The sequence below is a fragment of the Tenrec ecaudatus genome, chromosome 6 (genome assembly GCF_050624435.1).
Source record: "Tenrec ecaudatus isolate mTenEca1 chromosome 6, mTenEca1.hap1, whole genome shotgun sequence".
NCBI lineage: Eukaryota > Metazoa > Chordata > Mammalia > Afrosoricida > Tenrecidae > Tenrec > Tenrec ecaudatus.
In genome coordinates this window covers 115,734,069-115,753,807 of record NC_134535.1, presented here as the reverse complement: position 1 = coordinate 115,753,807, position 19,739 = coordinate 115,734,069, and the positions used below count along the sequence as shown (strand labels likewise).

At 41.0% G+C, this 19,739-nt stretch overlaps 1 protein-coding gene across 1 annotated transcript in view; it reads left to right on the top strand.

The window, feature by feature from the left end:
* Positions 1-19,739, top strand: part of DERA (deoxyribose-phosphate aldolase) — a 164,211-nt gene that overhangs the window by 133,379 nt on the left and 11,093 nt on the right. The window lies entirely within an intron of this gene.

The window sequence follows — 19,739 nt, the reverse complement described above, 5'->3', positions numbered from 1 at the left end:
TATGGGCCTGGGGCTGCAACAGTGGGCTCAAATTAACAACAGTTGTGAAGATGTCACCGGACCAGACATTGTCTCATTCCATCGTGCATTGGGTGGCTAGTTGGAATCAACACTACGGAACCTAACAACAATAACAACATGGTCCCACTTTCTAAGACAGACCTAGCACAAAGTACGTGCTCAATAAAAATGTTGTGTGCTGTTGAATCCTATGAGTAGCGGCCTTCATTCACAGGACTGAGTCACTGGTTTCCAACCAATTGACTCTCCCAACTGGTGTAATTGAGTTGGTCCTATACAGGCCCTTTACCTAAAATTCTCTTTCTTTGATAATTTCAGGAGTTGCTACTCTGCTACAGACACATACATTCGGATACAATTGATGTCTTTCTCTATGTTGAAGGAATACTCTTAAGAAGTAGTACTTTAGGTAGTTTAGTGCTTGCAGATAAAAGGTATTCATTGGGCGAGGCCATATTTAGAGTAGAATGTTATCGTTAAATAACCGCATCTGTTTAAACCAATGAATGTTTAAAATTTGATGCTAAAAGGAGGCCTGAATAGAGGATAGAAGTGGGAGGCAAAGGACATTTATAGAGGTCTAAATATAGGCACATAAACATGTAAACATATTTTTATATAATGATAGGGAATTAGATCTATGTACATATATTTATAGGTTAAGTATTAAGGTAGCAGATGGACATTGGGCCGCTACTCAAGTACTCCCTCAATGCAAGAACACTTTCTTCTAATATCCTGGCATTCTGTGATGCTCACCTTCCCAACACGATCACTGAAGACAAAATGGTTGCATAAGCAAATATGGTGAAGAAAGCTGATAGTACCCAGCTATCAGAAGATACAGCATATGGGGTTTTAAAAGTTTGAAGATAAACAAGTGGCTATTTAGCTGAGAAGCAGCAAAGCCCACATGGAAGAAGGACACCAGCCTGTGTGATCATGGGGTGTCGATGGGATCAGGTATCCGGCATCAAAGACCCAGAACAATCATATTGCTGTGAAGGAGGGGGAGGGCGGAGTGGAGACCCAAAGCCCATCTGTAGATGATTGGACATCCCCTTACAGAAGGGTCACAAGGAAGAGACAAGCCAGTCAGAGTGCAGTGTAGCATCGATAGAACATGCGTTCCCACGCCTCCCCCCCCCCCACTATCATGACCCCAATTCTACCTTACAAATCCAGCTAGACCAGATCATGTACACTGCCACAACACGGGGAATCCAGGACAGATTACCCCTCAGGACTAATCATGAGAATAGCAATACTAGGAGGGTAAGGGGAATATAGGGGGGATAAAGGGGGAGCCAATCACAATGATCTATATATAACTCACTCCTAGGGGGAGGGACAACAGAAAAGTGTGTGAAGGGAGACATCAGTCAGTGTAAGACATGAAATAAAAATCATAAATTATCAAGGGTTCATGAGGGAGGGAGGAAGTGAGATGATACCAAGGGCTCAAGTAGAAAATATTTTGGAAATGATGGCAACATATGTACAAATGTGTTTGACACAAAGGATGTATGTTTGGATTGTGATAAGAGCTGTAAGAGCTTCCAATAAAATGATTTTAGAAAAGAAAAGAAAGGCCCAGATCATGAATGTCATATTTGGGAGTTCATGGGAAACCAGTCAGAGAGAAAACTAGGACCTGGGAGGACTAGACATGAGTTTAGGAAGAGAGTTTCCATATACAATTAATTACTAGTTATATTGGGTTTAATTTAATGTAGGTAAGGAAATGCTTGTTTAGAATATATAAAAAATTAGTTTATTGCACAGTAGTCAAGGCAGGGCACACAGCCAAGAATACACGACATCCAGTTATGACTGCAGAATTAGGGTTAACAATTACAAGGGTTAACAATTTTAAAGTTCCTGGAATAAGTGGAATTAAAACCTAATGGAATATTTTACACAAGCCGTTTGAAGGTCCTTTCTACAATGTTAGGCAAATGGTTAATGTCTAAATCTTTAGACCCCAGGCCTTATATCTTTAACAAGAGCCCCTAATAAAATGACTTTAAAGATATGACAAAATAATAATAATTTATAAATTATCAAGGCAGCATTGCATGTTGAACATATATTTGATTTGGAATCATTACATTCACTGACTTTTGTCAACTAATTGATCATTTTACTTTCAGTTAGTTTTATTATTGTTATTTATTTTTTAGATCATTTTATTGGTGGCTCGTACAACTCATCACAATCTCTACATCCATCCATTGTGTCAAGTACAGTTGTTGCTCTCATCATTCTCCAAACATTTGTTTTCTATTTGAGCCCCTGGCATCAGCTCCTCATTTTTCCCCTCCCTCCCAGCTCCCCTCCCTCATAAGCCCTTGATAATTTATAAATTATTATTTTGTCATGCCTTACACTGTCTCCCTTCACCCACTTTTCTGTTGTCCGTCCCCCAGGGAGGAGGTCATATGTAGATCCTTGTGATAGGTTCCCCCTTTCCACCCGCCCTCCTGGGGTCGCCGCTCTCACCACCGGGCCTGTCAGTCAGTTTTAGTAGGTAGAATTTCCTTTTCTCTCGTCGCTCCCTTCACCCTCTTCACACACCCAGTTCCTTCTTAAGTTCTGTCTTTTGGGTAATGCTGATCAATATTTCTTCAGCTATAAAACATACCCTTTAAAGTATTTCATGGAGTGGGTGTTAGTACACTCTCTCATTCCCTGCATTTAAATTGTGAATCTTCTGCGCATCACTTGTCTTCACTCTTCTTCCTTGGCCACTCATCTCAATCAAGGGGAAGGAGGAAGGGAAGATGAGTGTTAGAAATAGGGCATCACTGTGGGGACTCACCCTTGCATGGTTAACGCTTGAGGGTATAACACCCTGAGGGACATTAAGACAATACTTTAAGGACTATAGAAGGTTAGAGAGTTAGGTTAGGAAGCAGTCTGTTTCCCCATTTGATGCTTGATCCAAAATGCCAGCAATATAGCCTTACCATTATTTACATGAAAGAAAACCCTTTCTGCCAATTTCACATAGAAATCATTTGTTTATGCCTTTGTTGTTTGAAATAACAAAATAGTCTCAATCCACTTTAAAATAGAAGATAGAAGTTGCATTGATTCGGAACGCATCTCCAACACTGCTGTGGTCCTGAGTCTGCTTTTGAACCATAGCCGGAATGTTACAAGTGACAGGGAACTTCTGGCATATTCGACAGAACTCACGGACTCTTGTTTGTGTTAAGTGATCCTTCCACATAGCTTTGTGTGGTTGGCATAATTGTGTGATGGGTTCTCCCGGGGACATTCCTGTCAATTACTGGGGATTACAGCATCACTGTCGCCACTGTGTCTCCCCTTGGAATCAGACTCTTCTGCATTATTTTGAATGGCCGCATCTTTATTTTTATTGAGGGGAGGGCAACCGCCAGGAATGTGGTTAGCATGAGTGAATCTTACCCTTGGGGTGTTTGAGATATTTCCTAGCCGAGAATGTGATTGCTTTCTGATTGCCGTTCGACGTGAGCATGCCTTACTGTTTAATTATGAAGCCTGTTGCCTTTCCCACAAGATGTACTAGACGGGATGACGGGAGGATTCCAGAGTCCGCTCTTCAACTTGATGGGAAGACTGAAGGAGCAAGTGTGCTTAGTTTTTTTCCTCTTCTTCTCCTGTTTTCTCGCTCATTCTCAGAAAACATTTCCCACCCTTTCCACCTGGCCCCCATCAGGGTCTCTCTTCCTGGTCTCATTCTCTCCGGGTTGAGTTCTAGAATCACACTGACGCCTCTGTTCAGGCTTTCTGCTTCTGTCTTAGTTCTTTGACCATACCGCTGGATCATTATGTTTTGCCCCAAGTTATTTCAAGCTGATGTTGAGCGAAATAATAGAATAATAAAGCATATGTTTTAACTTGCGATGCCATTTTTCCCGGTGCTTTATTTTTTTAAGTGTTCTATTGCAGGTTGCAAGTATAAATTAGTGTCAGAATTACCATACAAAATTCTCGTGCTAACTTTAATCGGCAATTTCTTACAGAGGAATACAAAACGTGGTGCTAATGAATAATGTGCCCAGAAGCTCTTATTATAGGGTTGGCATGAATTCCACTTAATGACAAGCTTTCTCAAGCAGCAGTTGATTTTAAATCCTATTTTTCATTAGTGAAGTATAAAATGTTAATAATACCTTCCATTGTGCTGTTCTTTTGTAGCATAGTAGAATATATCTTCCATGTTCACCAAGATACTTTTTAAGATCCTACTGCTAACTTCCTATATCATAAATAAGATTTATTCAGGAAGTAAAAATGTATGTTTTCCCATTGTTAGCTATATGTTTTTCTAATAATCACATCCGAAGCTGATTATGCAGTAATAGCCTTAAGATATTATTTTTTTAATGTACTACTTTGGTCTTAATACTAGTTTTTAATCTCTTCTTGTTTCTATGAAGTCTGAATGAGATTTTCAAAATTGAATAATAATTTGATCCGTTAATCTTTTGAAGCTAGTAATTTTATTTTCCTCTCTTTGCAGTCTCTGAGGTTCGCAAATGAATAGAGCTTCATTACTGCAGTCTGCATTTAATAACCATTATCCATTATCTTGTAATTAAGACTCCCTGTAACGAATCATGAGGACAATGCAAAAATACATAGTACATTTCTTTAATGAACTGGAAAATGTTCATCTTGTTCTATTTAGTAATGAGTTGCTGAATAGTCATTAAATCCACTGGAGAATAGAGCTAGATGGATTTTGAAGACTGTCTTGAATTTGTGGTTAATCTATTAGAATTAAAATTTCATCTTCTATTTTTATCAACAGCTGATTAGAAGTCATTCTGTTTGACCAAATTGATTAGAAGACCATATACAAGGGCAGCTGTTGTTTAATGAAAGTTTTTAATGAAACTGTACCATGGAGACTTGTAATTACAGGCCTTAGAAAAGCTTTGAGTTGCTTTAGACCACAGAAACAGTATTCTGCCTGAGAATTCAGATTAGGAAAATAAAGAAATAATACTGTTTAGTCTAATACTATAGATTTATTGTCAATTTTAATTCTGACTAATCACAGCTGAATACTAGTCTATTTAATGTGCTACTTTTGACTTTTTCAGGCCTTTCCTCTCGTAGTTTAGTGATTTTGGAGTAATTGTGGGCCTTGATGAAAGATCATTTTATGAATAGCTGTTTTAATTGTGAGATAGTTTCTCCTGAGGTTTTCTCCCTCAGCCGAGCAGAGGTAAGCTAGGTTAATGTTGGCTGTACCTGACCTCTGAGGAGAATCCTTAGTGCTCTGCGGTGCTGCTAATGCAGAATGTGGTGTTTATTTCTCCAAGGTGGCAGGGAACCACTACAGCGGTGGGGCGAGGGAAGCAACATCAAAATGAGAAGTACAACAAAAGTACACTTGTGCCTGCTTAGTCCCACTGGAAACCCATTGTTCTTCTGACAGCAATAAAATACTAACGTACTTCCTAATGTGTTTTACATAATTGAAGCTAGATCTTATTCAAAGAATATCCAGTACCTCCATGCCTCAGCTTTTTAGGGTCTTGTTCAACATAGACACCAAATTTATCCTCTTTAAACATGGATTTCATGTGATCTGACTTCATATTGCCTAAAGGAGAGTTTCAAGCTCCATGCCCTGCGTAATATTTCCTTAAATGATATTTATAGACACGTATTCTAAAACACACATTCTCACACGTATGTCCCCAAATATCCCCCCTTGTAACATGCATCTCATATAGATTCCTTAGATTTATTGGTTAGATATGCCTTATTTCTTGTGCTTTTGGTGCATTATTCTATTAGTATTATTTTTCTATCTCTCCTCTCATCTTTAAACATTATCTTTCCTTTAAGGTCTATGACAAATTCTATCTGTTCCATAAAACTTTTCCTTCACTATTCTATCTCAAGTGAATCTATTTGAAACTGTCAATTTTTTATTGACCATTGTCCTTACTTAGTATATGTCCCATACATCTTAAATATTGCATCTACTTATTATTTCCATCCACAACTGATTTATAGATAATAAAAGTTTGGCTCAATATAATCAGTGAGAACAAGGTCGGGCTGACTTCAGAGCATACCATCAATTGCTCAAATGTAAGTTCAGATTGAAGCTGAAGAAAATGAAGACAAGCTCACGAGAGCCAAGGTACACCTTTGACTACATCCCGCCCGGATTTAAGGCCATCTCAGTAATAGCTTTGACACATTGAAGACTGGTGACTGCAGACCAGATCGATTGTTAGACGACCGCACAGCCATAAAATACAGAAGAAAGCAAAAGGCCATTTAAGAAAGACAGGCAAGAAAGCAAAGAGCAAGTGGATGTCAGAAGAGACTCTGAAGCTTACTCTTGAAGGTGGAGTAGCTGATGCGAATGGAGGAAATGCTGAACTCAAAGAGCTAAACAGACATTTTTGAAAGGCAGCTTGAGAAGACAGAGAAAGTATTGTAATGAAATAGGTAAAGACCTAGAGTTAAAAGCTAAAGAAAGAACTTGCTTCACATTACCAAAGCTGAAAGAATTGAGGGGGGGGGGGGGGAATCAAACCTCAAGTTGCCGTATTGAAGGACAAATATTGACTAATTCAGGAAGTACCAAAAGACTATTGACAGAATACACAAAAGTCACTCTATCAAATTAATTAACCAATATTCACTCATATCTGAAAATGGCATATGATTAAGAACCGATGGTATTGAACAAATCAATCAAGCTGTACTGGTGGCTCTCAGAATTGATAGAATACCAATTGAGTTATTTCAATAAACTGATGTAGCTCTGGAAGTACACACTAATAGATACCAGGGAATTTGGAAGACAGCTTCTGGCCAAGCCACAGGATAGAACTTCATATTCATGCCTATTCGAAAAAAAATAGAAGAAAAAAAGACAACAATACAGAAATAATTGAGCAGCATCATTAATACCACACACAAATTCTTACTGAAGATAAGTTAAAAACAGGTGCAATAGTACATCAACAGGGGCCTGCCAGAAATTCCAACTGAAGTCAGAAGAGGATGTCAAATGATAGCTTTCATTGCTGACCTCAGATGGATCCTGACTGAAAGCAGAAACTACCAGAAAGAGGGTTGCTTGTACTTTATTGCTTTTGGAAAGACATTCAACCCTAACAAATTACATGGTGAAGAATGAGAATTCCAGACCACTTACTGTGTTCTTGCAGAATCCACACAGAGATCCAAAAGCAGTAGTTTGAGCAAAGAAAAGGCACTGCATGATTTAAAACCAAGGGGTGCAGCAGGATTGCATGCTTTCACTGTACTTATTTGATCTCTGCGCTGAGCCCAGACGCTTGACTGTGTAAAAAAGACCGCAGCATCTGGATTGGAGGAAGGTTCGTTACCTTCAATGTGCAGATGGCAGACCTTGCATGCAGAAAGCAAAGAAGACACGAAGTACTTGCTGATGAAGATCAAAGAGCGCAGCCTTCAGTGTGGAGTACACCTCAACATAACAAGAAAACGAACATCTTCAGTATCCTCATGATGAGCAGAAAAGATTGAAGATGCCAAGGATTTCATTTTAATTGGAGCCTCAATCAGTGTGCAGGGAAGCAGTAGTCAAGAAATCAGTGGTGTGAACTGGGCTTTACCTCAAACTCACCTATAACCTTTGGACTTCAGGCTGAATCTCCCTAGTGTGAGAATAAGCTGTTGTCTGCTGGCCTCAGGGCATAACACTTGTGAACATTCGATTTTCAGGTTCAAATCTCTTGCCTTGAGGGTACCCAATGAATGGTGGCCAGGAACTACCATCTACTTACTATTTTAATGCCTGCCTTGCTTCATTGGGGCATGTATTAATCTGGTACTTTGGCTCTGCTGTTGTGAATGAATACTATTGGAAGATATGCTCTAGGACCAACCTCAGTTGTTTGTGTAAATAGTGTCCAGTCACTTAAGAGTTTAATCTGTAAAAGTCAACATTTCATGTATTGCAGTTCATAGCTGTCCTATACTTCATATAATTTCCTTTTCTCAACAGTGTTTTAAATTCTATACTATTGGTTAAACTGAGGATGCTATCTATGCACTGGACTGCTGACTGCAGTCGGCAGTTCAAAACCAACAGTCAGCTCCACAGCAGATGGATGGTGCTTTCTGCTCCTATGAAGATTTTCAGACTCAAGAGACTCATGGAGGGTCACTTCTATCCCACTCCATAGGGTCATTATGAGTCAGCATTGACTTAATGGCAGTGGAAGTGATGCCCCAAGAAGATGATTAATAATGTTCTCACACGTAAAATGACAATGATGTCTCTAAGGTAAACCAAAGACATATCTTGACTTTCCCATCAGTATCCCTCATTCCTCTGCTAGGGCTGTCTACCTGTCTGGGGGGATTTGGGGTTTGCACTTAATTCCGGCCTCAATCTAAGAACAATTAGTTCTAATAACATGGCCCTGCTTGGTGCTCACCCTCATGAAGAAATCACTTATGATATGAGTGCTATAGCAAATTGTGATGAAAAAGTTAGGTAACTGGCTATCAGAAAGATTAGTGTCTGAGGTCTTAAAGCCTTGTTTTCAAGCAAGCAGCCATCTAAGTGAGGCATCAAATAAGTCCACATGGAAAAAATAAACCAGCCTGTGTGATCTAAGAATTGTAAATAATAAAATTCAAATCTAAAAGAGGGAATGGTATCGGAACTTAAATTGTGAGCACCTGGTTTGCAAAAGGCTTGGAGAAGCTATGGGTGACAGTGGAAGCCCAAAACCCATTTGCAGGTACATACATGGATTACAGAGGCATGTGAATAACCCAGTTATCAGGCAGAGAGCATTGTAAAGCCAATGATGGCAGACATGGTTAGGTTAAAATGTAATTTCACTGGCTACCTTTTGACCCATTTTAAAGTTGTATCTTGTCATCCATAGCCACTGTCATCCATAGCCTTCAGCAAACCAAAATCTCACAGTTTAGGCTTTGGTACCATTCTCTCATTCGGCTTTGGATTATATGATTTACAATCCTTCAGTCCCTTAAAGATCCAGGCTGCAGTATCCCAGTATTCTGTGGCACTTGGCCTGGGACTTCAGGGTTATTCCCAGAAACTCAGGCCAATGTGGCTTATTCGGTGCATATTACCAGGGATACTCCCTGCTAAGGGTCTTTAAAAGTATTTTCAGTCATTTTTTCCATCCCCTTGGAGATCAGTTCTCCCCCTTTTCCTACCAATAGATGCACTTGTGTTCCCCCAGACGGAGTTTGCTCCCGTTCCCCTCCCCTGACTTGACTTTCCCATCAGTATCCCTCATCCCTCTGCTAGGGCTGTCTACCAGTCTGGGGGGACCTCGTCGTAACCTTGTATGGTAGTCATCAAATGGTCGACCACCCCTCCCCCTTCCCTTAACAATTTGATCCCAGCTGATGTGAGGATCCCTCCGCGACAGTGACATACCAAGAGAAAATGGTGTGTGGTTCATTGACACCAGTCAGGCTCTCTACCAGGATGTCTGGTCTAATAAAACTTTTGAAACAAAAAAGATATCGAATGATGTTTGTATTGGGCAAGTTTGCTACAAAAGACTCCTTTACAGTGTTATAAAGGATTAACATTCAGTAGCCACCTTTGCATGAAAAATCTAGTCATTGAACAAAAAAGAATCAGGAAGAACTGAGGCCTTGGAATTGTGGTGTTGACGAAGATGGTTAAAAGTGCCATGGTGTGTTAGGCTGGGTTGACTAGAGAAACAAATCCAGTGACACTCATATATGTGTAAGAAAGAGCTCTGTATCAAGAACGAATTATGTATGGAGAAAATACCACAGCCCAGTCCAACTCAAGTCCATAAAGTCCATAAACCCAATACTAGTCCATAAGCTCCTCTTCAGACTCATGCAGCCATATGCAATGATGCAGAATGCAGGAAGATCACAGGCCAGTGGGTGCAAAGTCTTGTGGATCCAGTGGCGGGGACAAACCTCCAGGAGTGGAGCAGGTCTCTAAGTGACTCACCAGCCGGAAGGTAAAGCAGAGAGAGAGGGCAGGTTTCCTGGACCCTCCTTATGAGGATACACCTAGAAGGTGGCACCACCAGGCTGAGACTTGATTGACAGGCTTGACTCCAGCCTACTCTTAATATTTATGAAGTTGACATGAAATTATATAACTACCACACATGGAATTCTAGAACAAAGAAGTCTGTCTTGGAATCCAGACTACATCATGGAAGTGAGGCTGGTGAGACTGTTTTGCACCTATTTTGGAGAAGCCAATCTCTGGAGAAAGACATCGTGCTTGGCGAAGCAAATGGTAGTGAAAAAGAGGACCCCTCAATGACATCCATTGGCACAGGGACTGCAATGATGCGCTCAAACCTAGCAGCGAGTTTGAGGATGGCTCAGGACGAGGCTGTGCTTGCTGCTCTTGCACATGGGGTTGCTATGGATCGGCACCAAACAAGAACATCAAGAAGACAGGTTTGCCTTGCGATTAAAATATTACTTAGATACCCAGGGGGCATTGTTTATGTCTCCACAGAAATGGGAGTGTGCATGCAGACCCCCCACAGCGTGCCAAACCTTGCGGGAAACAATCACATGGAGCAATTCATGAACAGAGTGGGCTACAGGGCTGGCCCCAGTCAGAGCCAAACTGACCCCCACCTGGATGTATGTGCTACAGAGGACAACAAACACTGAACCTGCAGGTTGGGGAGAGGGGCAGCATGCCACGCCCACATGGACGCCAACCAAGAAGGAAAAAGAGAGTGAGGGTCTGGACCCCATATCAGCACACCGATCCCTGAGGACGATGTCCCTGCACGGACAGAGCTGCTGACGCACAGAAAGGACTGTAGGGCCAACAACAGCTGAAGACGTGTCCCCTCACCGAGCACACTGCGACAGAAGACAATACTGGGGACACATGACAGGGAGTGAGTGCAGTCTGAACTCCCCATAGTGGGGCGAACCAAGAAGGGAATGTAACCAATCAGCAGTGGGAACAGAGCCAAGCCACACAGCCCCCGAGGAGACCCCCGAATAGACTTCCGGCTAGAAGGGGCAGTTTCCGGGACCCCCTCCAAGACCTGTGGACAGACCCGGAATTATGTATGCTTTTTTGTTGTTTTTGCTAGTTTTTCCCCTTATTTTTCTCTTTTTATTCAATCTTTTGTTTGCTTTCCATTACTGTTGGTTTGCCTACCTATATAAGATAGGTATGGGAAGCAAGCTGAGGAGAAAGCAACAGTTTAGAGGGAATTGGAGGGTGAGGAAGGAGGTGGAGGAAAGGAGCCATGAACAAACAACACCACAGACAGGGCAACAACTAGGGAATTAAAAACAACGAGGAGGACGTAGAGATCCTGGAGGGATTGGAGCAACAACAATCTAGCTGAGAGGAATTACTGAGGCAGAAGAAGGATGAGTGATGGTGGGACAGGGCAAGGTAAAAGGAAAGGAAATATTTAGGAAGTAAAGTTATGGATTCAGGTATAAATATAGGTGTGCATGTATGTAAATATTAATTCATAAAAATAGAGGTATTGGCCTATGTACATATATTTGTATGGTAATACATTGAGGTTATGGACGGACTTTGGGACTCTGCTCAAGCCCTCCCCCAATGCAAGAACATTTTGTTCTAACAACCTGGCATTTTGTGATGCTCACCCTCATGGCATAATCACTGAATACAAAATAGGTGCATAAGCAAATGTGGTGAAGCAAACTGATGTTGCCTGGCTATCAAAAGTTTTAGCATCTGGAGTCTTAAAAGCTTGAAGTTAAACAAGTGGCCATCTAGCAGAGAAGCAACAAGCCCACATGGAAGAAGCACACCAGTCTGTGAGATCATGAGGTATCGACAGGATCAAGTAACAGGCATCAGAAGACTCGAAACAAAACATATTGTTGAGAACGAGGTGGGTCAGAGCAGAGACCCCCAACCCCATATGTAGACAATGGGACATCCCCTTACAGAATGGTCACAAGGAAGGCGTGAGTCAGTCAGGGCACCAATGAAACACACACAATATTCCTCTGGTTCCTTGAAGCTTCCCCCCTTCCCCACCCTTGCTATTATGACCCCAGTCCTGCATTTCACTGCAGGCTAGACCAGAGTATGTACACTGGTGCAGATAAGAGCTCAGGACACACAGAATCCAGGTCAGATAAACTCTTCAGGAACAGAAATAGGAGTAGCAATAGGAGAAGGGTAGGGGAAAGGTAGGGGGAGGAGGGGATGAAGGGGGAAGCAATCACAATTGTTGACACATAGCCCCCCTCCACAGGGGGACAAATAACAGACCATGGGGCACAAGAGACAGCGTATAGTATAAGATTTGAAAATAATAATAATTCTAATATAGCAATAGGTCATAAGGTTGGGAGGGTGGGAGAGGAAGGGGTAAAAAGAGCAAATACTAAGGGTTTAAATAGAAAGTAAATGTTTAGAAAATAATGATGGCAGTATATATACAAATATGCTTAATACAATTGATGTATGAATTGTTATTAGAGCTGTAAAAAAACCCAATAAAATGATCTTAAAAAAAAGTATGATAAAAAGAAAATTCCTTTCCAATGTTTTTTTAAACCATTTGGATGAATTTCAACATTCTTAATTAGCATCTTAAAAAAGGAAATACTGAATATGTTTTTATAATTGTATGTGCTAAGAATGTAATAAAATAATTCATCCATTTACTTAGAATTTACTTCTTGAATGCTTAGACATGCTAGCCACTATGCTAGATGCTCAAAAAATTCAAATAAATGGTGTCTTAACCTATCATTTCTCAGGGGACTCAACGGAGCTGCCCAAATGATGTTGCCCTTCTCTCTCAAGCGGTTTCACAACTCTGCACTTTTCCCTACAGGTTCTTAAGTTAATACATTCCCTAATAATTAATTAGTTATAAATATTGGTAAATAATAACAACGTGGTGATAAAATAATGAATATTAAAACATTAAAAAGAGACCGGGGCTAAGGAATATTTGTGAAAGTTTAGCCTAGGCACACAGGCTCCCTAAAAGAGTGGGCTTTCATCCTAAAGTGATAGAGTGCATCCTCTCTCCCATTCATTGCTACCTCACCAGCTGGTAATATAAAGCCATTTAAAAGAGGTGGTGGGCACAGCTAAAGTCTACAACTGCTAGCGTCTATCAAGAAGACAAAAACAGGGATTGTGGAATAATGTGACTATTATGGTATCACCTGTAAAAAACTAAACTACTAATTATGAATCCAGCAAACTCCTAGCAGATTAATATAAACCTCACAAGAAAGACCTGCTTTTTTCAGATCCTGTTACCCATCGCACAATGTTTGGTTTCCAACAACCAAAAATCACAAAACATGCTAAAAAGCAGAAAAACCAACATCTCCCAGTCTGAAGGGACACAACAGCCGTTACAACCAGCTGCGATACATATTGTAATTGTCCGAGAATTTAAAATAACATAATGTGCACAGGACTCTCATGAAAACAAAAGTATACAACACACAAGAATGATGGATAAGAAGTAGCTAGTGCCCAGCTACCAGTACTACTGTGATCAGGGCTGCAATAGCTGCCCCTTGATGGAACGGGAGAACAACGCAGAACAGAACCTCAAATTCCTGAAACAAAACAGACTCATTGAGTGAAACTGGAGGACTTCCATAGATTAGTGCCTTCAGATACTCTTTAACCTTTGAACTGAATGAGCCCAGAGGCCATGTTTCAGCTAAACAGCAGAATGGCTCGTCAAGAATATCACTCATGAATGCTGTGTTCCTTTAAAAAGAATCCTTTCTATGGGGCCAAATGTTTAGAATAATTTTTCTGCAAAGATGGAGATGTAGAAGATTAAAGAGAACAACTAGGGTAGAAATAACGAGAGCATTTATATATTGTGAAAAATGGAACCACCATCGCTGAACAAGTTAGATAGAAATTGTCCGATGGGAACCTGAGCTGCTTTGTTAAACCTTCCCCAACACAAGGAAATTGGATTTTTTTAAAGAAAAGGATACGGATGGGGCAGTGGAAAATCCTGTTGCTTTATTCAGTCAGTCGTCATACGACATCTTTGCTTTCTAACCTTTCAGAGAAGCGTTTTGCAGTGTATTTTGACGGCTGCTCCATGCATGTTGGTTGTGGATCCAAATAACATGAAATCTTTGACAACTTGAGCATTTCTCTGTGTGTGTGTGTGTGTGTGTGTGTGTGTGTGAGAGAGAGAGAGAGAGAGAGAGAGAGAGAGAGAGAGAGAGAGAGAGAGAGAGAGAGAGAGAGAGAGATTTTGCTTATTGACCTAGGTGTGGGAATTTTTGTTGTCCTTATGTTGAGGTATAATCCATGCTTATTAGGGCTGCTTCTTTGATCGTCATCCCTAAGTACTTCACAAGGCCTGTTTGCTTCCAGCAAGCAAGATTGTTAATTGCGTATTGCAGGTTGGTGATGAGCCTTTCTCCAAAGCTGATGCTGAGTTGTTCTTCATGTAAGCCAGCCTCTCAGGTCATCTGCTCACCATGGCTGAGTAGGTCTGGTGAAAGCATGCAACCCTGACACATTTACCTCATGTGAAATCACATAATGGCACTTTGTTCTGTTCAAATGACTGCTTCTTGGTCCATGTGCAGGTTCTTCATGAGCACTATTACCTGTTCTGAAATTTCTATTCTTTGCAGTATTACCATCATTTGTTAATATTCATATATTCAAATGTTTTTATAGCCAATGAAGCATGAGTATCTGATATCAGATACTTAATTCCAAAACCAGAAGGAGAAGGCAGTATTCCTTGGCATGTCATACCAGCCAAGACATAGTAAAACCAGTAACATTCATCGATCTAGGTATTTACAAAATACTCAACAGGATGAGCATTTAAAAAAATATCCTGCATTTATGCATCTCTGTTTAAACTACAAAAAGCCAAAAATAAAAACAATCCATCTTGTAGAGGGTCTTCCTCTTTTCCTGCGCCCTTCTACTTTACCAAGAATTCTTTCCTCCAGGGACTGATCACTTATGACAAGATGCCAAAGTACATGAGACCGTTCTTGTTCCTAAGAAGCACTCTGCCCGTGCATCTTCCAAGGGAGGGTTGGCCATTCGGGCTGCCCGTGGTACTTTGCATATCCTTCAAGGGCACTGTAAGTCATATGCATTGGCTCTTCTTTGGTCTTTCTGATTCAGTGTCCCAATGTCACTTGCATACGAGATCGCTGAAAATGTTATCGCTTGTGTCTTCACAAGCACTTTAGTCTTCAAAGCAATGCCCTTGCTTTTCAGCACTCTGGAAAGGTCTGTGCTGCAGATTTACTTACACAATGCAGATTGTCGATTGATCTCTTGACTGCTGCTTCCATGAATATTGATTGTGGATCCAAGCAAGACTAAATCTTCAACAACTTCAGTCTTTTCTCCATTTATCACACTGTTGCCTATTGGCCCAATTTTGGGGATTTTGGTCTTCTTTACAAAAGTTGTAATCCATATTTAGGCCATAATCCTTGATTTTATCAGCAGGTGCCTCAAGCTCTCAAGTTCAACATGCAAGGTTATGTCATCTGCATATTGCAAGTTGTTAATAAGCTTTGCTGATACCACATTCTTCTTTATATAATCCAACTTTTCTAATCATTTGCCTAGTATACAGATTGAATAAGTATTATGAGAGGATGTCCCTGATGCACATCGTTCCTGGTTTTAAATCATGCAGTATTCCCTTGTTCTGTTCACACCACTGCCTTTGGATCCATGAACAAGTTCTGAGTGAGCACAGTTAGGTGTTCTGGGAGTCCCATTATTCTCAAGGCTATCCATAGTTTGTTACAATTCAGACAGTAGCTTTCCATAGTCAGGAAAACACAGATCCCAGGGAACACGAGAGTCGGGGATGGGCCTTGCAGAGCCATGTATTTCTTTGCCCTCCAATCAAACTGTGACCTGGTTAATCGTGCCCACATGGTCCTATTAGTCAGGCGGACACAGCAAACCTAACTATCGCACGGTACTTATGTGTGCTCTGCAAGGAGGGTTTTACCAAGTTCTTGGAAGATTGAAATGAAATGGAAATGTTCCATGATGTTTCAGAAGCCACTTTGCTATGTTATATGTCAATGAATTTAGATTAGTTTAAAATTTATTGTACTCTCCATCGCTTACACTAAAAAATCTTTGCAAAAGAATGTAATCATTATGCTGAATATACTAAAAGAAGGAAATATGAGAACCTATCATATGCTCAAAGCCAGAGCAGGCATAAAACAAAAAATGAATAAGGAAGAGTACAATGAGTAAAAAGTTATAAACAAGGTAGATATTAATATAAATAAATAAAATACAGAATTTGGTAATATTCTATTTGGAGGAGACTCAAAGTGACTAAAAACATGAACTGTCTATAAGAAACCTACTTTAAATACACAAATTGAAATGTATGAAAATGAAAGGGATTGAAAAATAAGCATGAGATTAGGAGTGATCAAAAAAAGAAAGGTGGAGTAGTTATAGTAATTTCAGATAAATCAGACTTTACACATAATGATAAAGAGGTCAGGTCTTCATCAAGATGCTGGACAACATAACAGCAAAGTATCAAAGGCAAAACGGATAAACTTCTAGGAGAATTAGACAGGCTTCTTTTATAGTTGGAGACTTCAACGCATTCTGGAACATAAAATGCACCTGCAAATTTTAATAGAAGGCTCAAAGTATGTTCTCAGACTAACATGCAATTAAACTAGAAATCAGCAAGAGGATGATAGCTGGGAAAGTCTCCAATATCTGGAGATTGAACAACATACTTCTAAGTGACACATTTTTTTCCAAGAAAGTTATAAAAGTATGTTGATCCAAATGTAAATGAGAATCTCATGAAGATTTACAGTCTCCGAAACCCACCAAGAAGGTTCTACCTTGTCCTATCGAGTCCACCAAAAGCCAAACTCACTGCCATGAAGTCAATTCTGACTCATAGCAACCGTAGGTAGGACACAGGACAGGGCAGAACTGCCTCTGTGAGTTTCCAAGACTGTCCCTTCTTAGAGTAGTAGAAAGCCTCATCTTTCTCCTGTGCATCTGGTAGTCTCCAACTGCTCTTCTTGTCCTTAGTAGCCCAGTGGGAAACCATCTTGCCACCAGAAAAGGCTTTTGTTAACTTGCTGTGATTTTTCAGATTTCCCACTTACCTAAACAGATTCCTCCCCTATTCATATTTGTATCGCCCTTGGCAGTTTTCAAAGTCATTTCATGTAGATTTTTTTCTGATCCCTTTTACACGAATTTTGCACACCTATTTTACAAATGAGGAAGGCGAGGAGATGGAATTTGCCAGATGAGTTTTATTTAGAAGCACAGATTTGATTACGGGTAGCTCTTGAGCCGATCAGCTTCGCAGATGGTTCATGTGCATCGGTGCTCCTCAGAGTACGCACTGTGTTGATGGCAAGGGTTTAAGATGATTTGTTTTTATGTTTTTCATAGTGCCTCACACACCGCGTGATTAATAAAGTTTTGTCCATTTGGGTCTTCTGATGCACAAAACGATTGTACACATGATCTTTGCAACGGAAGCTGCAGGGGAACGTTTGGCCCCCCTATCTGTGGTCTACTTAATTCATCTTTAAAACTGTCGTTTGGAGAATCTCCGACTAAGCTTCGGTGTGGGCTATAAATTCAGTGGGCTCAGCTCCTGCTGGTCACACTTTAATGTACACAGGAATCGCTGAGAAATCCTGCTCTGGTGTAGGACCTCAGAAACTGCATTTCTAGCGAGCTCTCAGGTGGTACCTGTGCTACTGGTTTATGGTTCACACTACGTATTTGGAGGCTGGCTAACTACTTGGTCATCTGACCCAGAAGCTAGGTAAGTCTCATGGTTGAACTAGATTGTTTTCATTAGAATTCCATGACCTGCTGGTGCAACTTGCCTAATAACGAAAAGGTCCCTTGTTCAAACTCACTGTCTGCTCTGAGGAAGAGAAAAAGAAAAGACTTGGTGATCCGCTCCCATGAAGGCTGCTGCCTGGCAAACCCTGCAGGCAGTTTCTTTGAATTGCACCGAGCTGGAATGGACCTGATCTCATATAACAACAAACAGCCACATGCAATATAACCTCACATCCGGCACTTCTCAGTCCCCCAAATAGCTTTTTCAAAAATGGAGCTTATGTAAGATCTATCTCTCCTGGCTAGAGTTCACCTTGGACCTTGGCTCCACATGAGAAAGAATTCACGCCGAAGCCTGGCTTGTGATCCAAGTGAGTTTAATGAGAGTTAAAAGAAGCTTTAGGTTTTACGTGGCACCCACAGGATTCCTCTGACCATGCGACCTGGCAGAGATTGCTCGGGGTCATGCAAAGATCTCTCTCCCAAGTTTTCCTCTGAAAAAAGACCATCTCAAGTTCTTTCTCAAATTCTCTCCCCAGTTCCTACCAATTCTCTCCCTCTCTCACCTTGGCTCCTGCCTTTTCAAGGATTCCCGGGAGAGGTGTGGTGAACGACGCCCAGGTCAATCCCATTGGCTGAATTGCAATCACCTGGCCCAGGTGGGCTGATCCAGGCTTAACGCCCAGCGGGAAAACCTAGGCTTTTGTTCTGTGCTTGGCTCTCCTGGGCATGCGTCAATAGACATCCCATCCCTGCCTATCTGCCTAACAGTTACATGAGTGCTTACTTGTGTTTGTGAAGGTGGGCTGAGTTAATGGTTGGACAGCACCTATAACTATATGAGTGCGCAATACTCAGTGAATTTGAACCATTTTGATCATTTCTTTAACTTCCAGTCTTATTCTATTAAACTTTGTCAATAGGTTTAAGATTTACTTGAGAGACAAGAAGTTGTTTAAAATTTGCAAGTTATGAAATAGCATGGGATCTTTCATGACAATTCTAGTCTGATTGGAAGACATTTTTTGGTTAATCATGCTTTAGGTACAAAAGAGGCCCCACCTCAAATAGAATTTAAATAGAACATGATAATTCTTAAACGAGACAGAGATACGGGCACATCATCCAGATGAGGGAGGCCATAGCACAAGGTTAAATGGCGTCCAAGGATTCACAGTTGGGAAACAAATAATGTTGGGCGGGGAGACAACTGACACACAAACATGATCGGTGGCAGGTCAATATATCACAGATACAGGTGGAGCTATAGAAGCAGGAACCGGACAATGATTGGGACATGTACATCCTTAGATAGAAGGGCTTACAAGATAGGGTCTTCCAACCAAAGCAGGCAGGGAGAGACTGACAGTGCATGGCTATGCGATGCGACATCCATCAACGACACAGAGTGGCAAGCCCCTAAGGGAGAGTCTGCCCTCCCTGGGCTGGCCAGAAAGGGGTGGAGGCCACCTCTAAGGCATTCTGCCCGAGTCCACAGTTATCCACATCCTCGGTTAATGATCAGAAAGCATTTCATGGAGGTGTAATGTATGTGGAGATTCTGCAAAGGGGTTTTGCAGTGTCTCGGCAACCCCATAGCCTTTGACCAGGGTGTTCCGAGCCTAAGCTCAGCTATAATGAGCAGTGCCTTAGAGACCAGATCACGGTGGGTCTTGCGTTGCCACACTAGACGGTGTACTGATTTGTGTTCTAACGAGCCTTGGGAAAGGAGTCGGGCCTTTGGTTTTGTAGTAGAGTGCCATGATATTAGGCACCAGACACCACATTGTTTTTATTCACCTCAGTTGTATATTAAATAAACCAACTTAATGTTACTTGGCAGTATGAACGA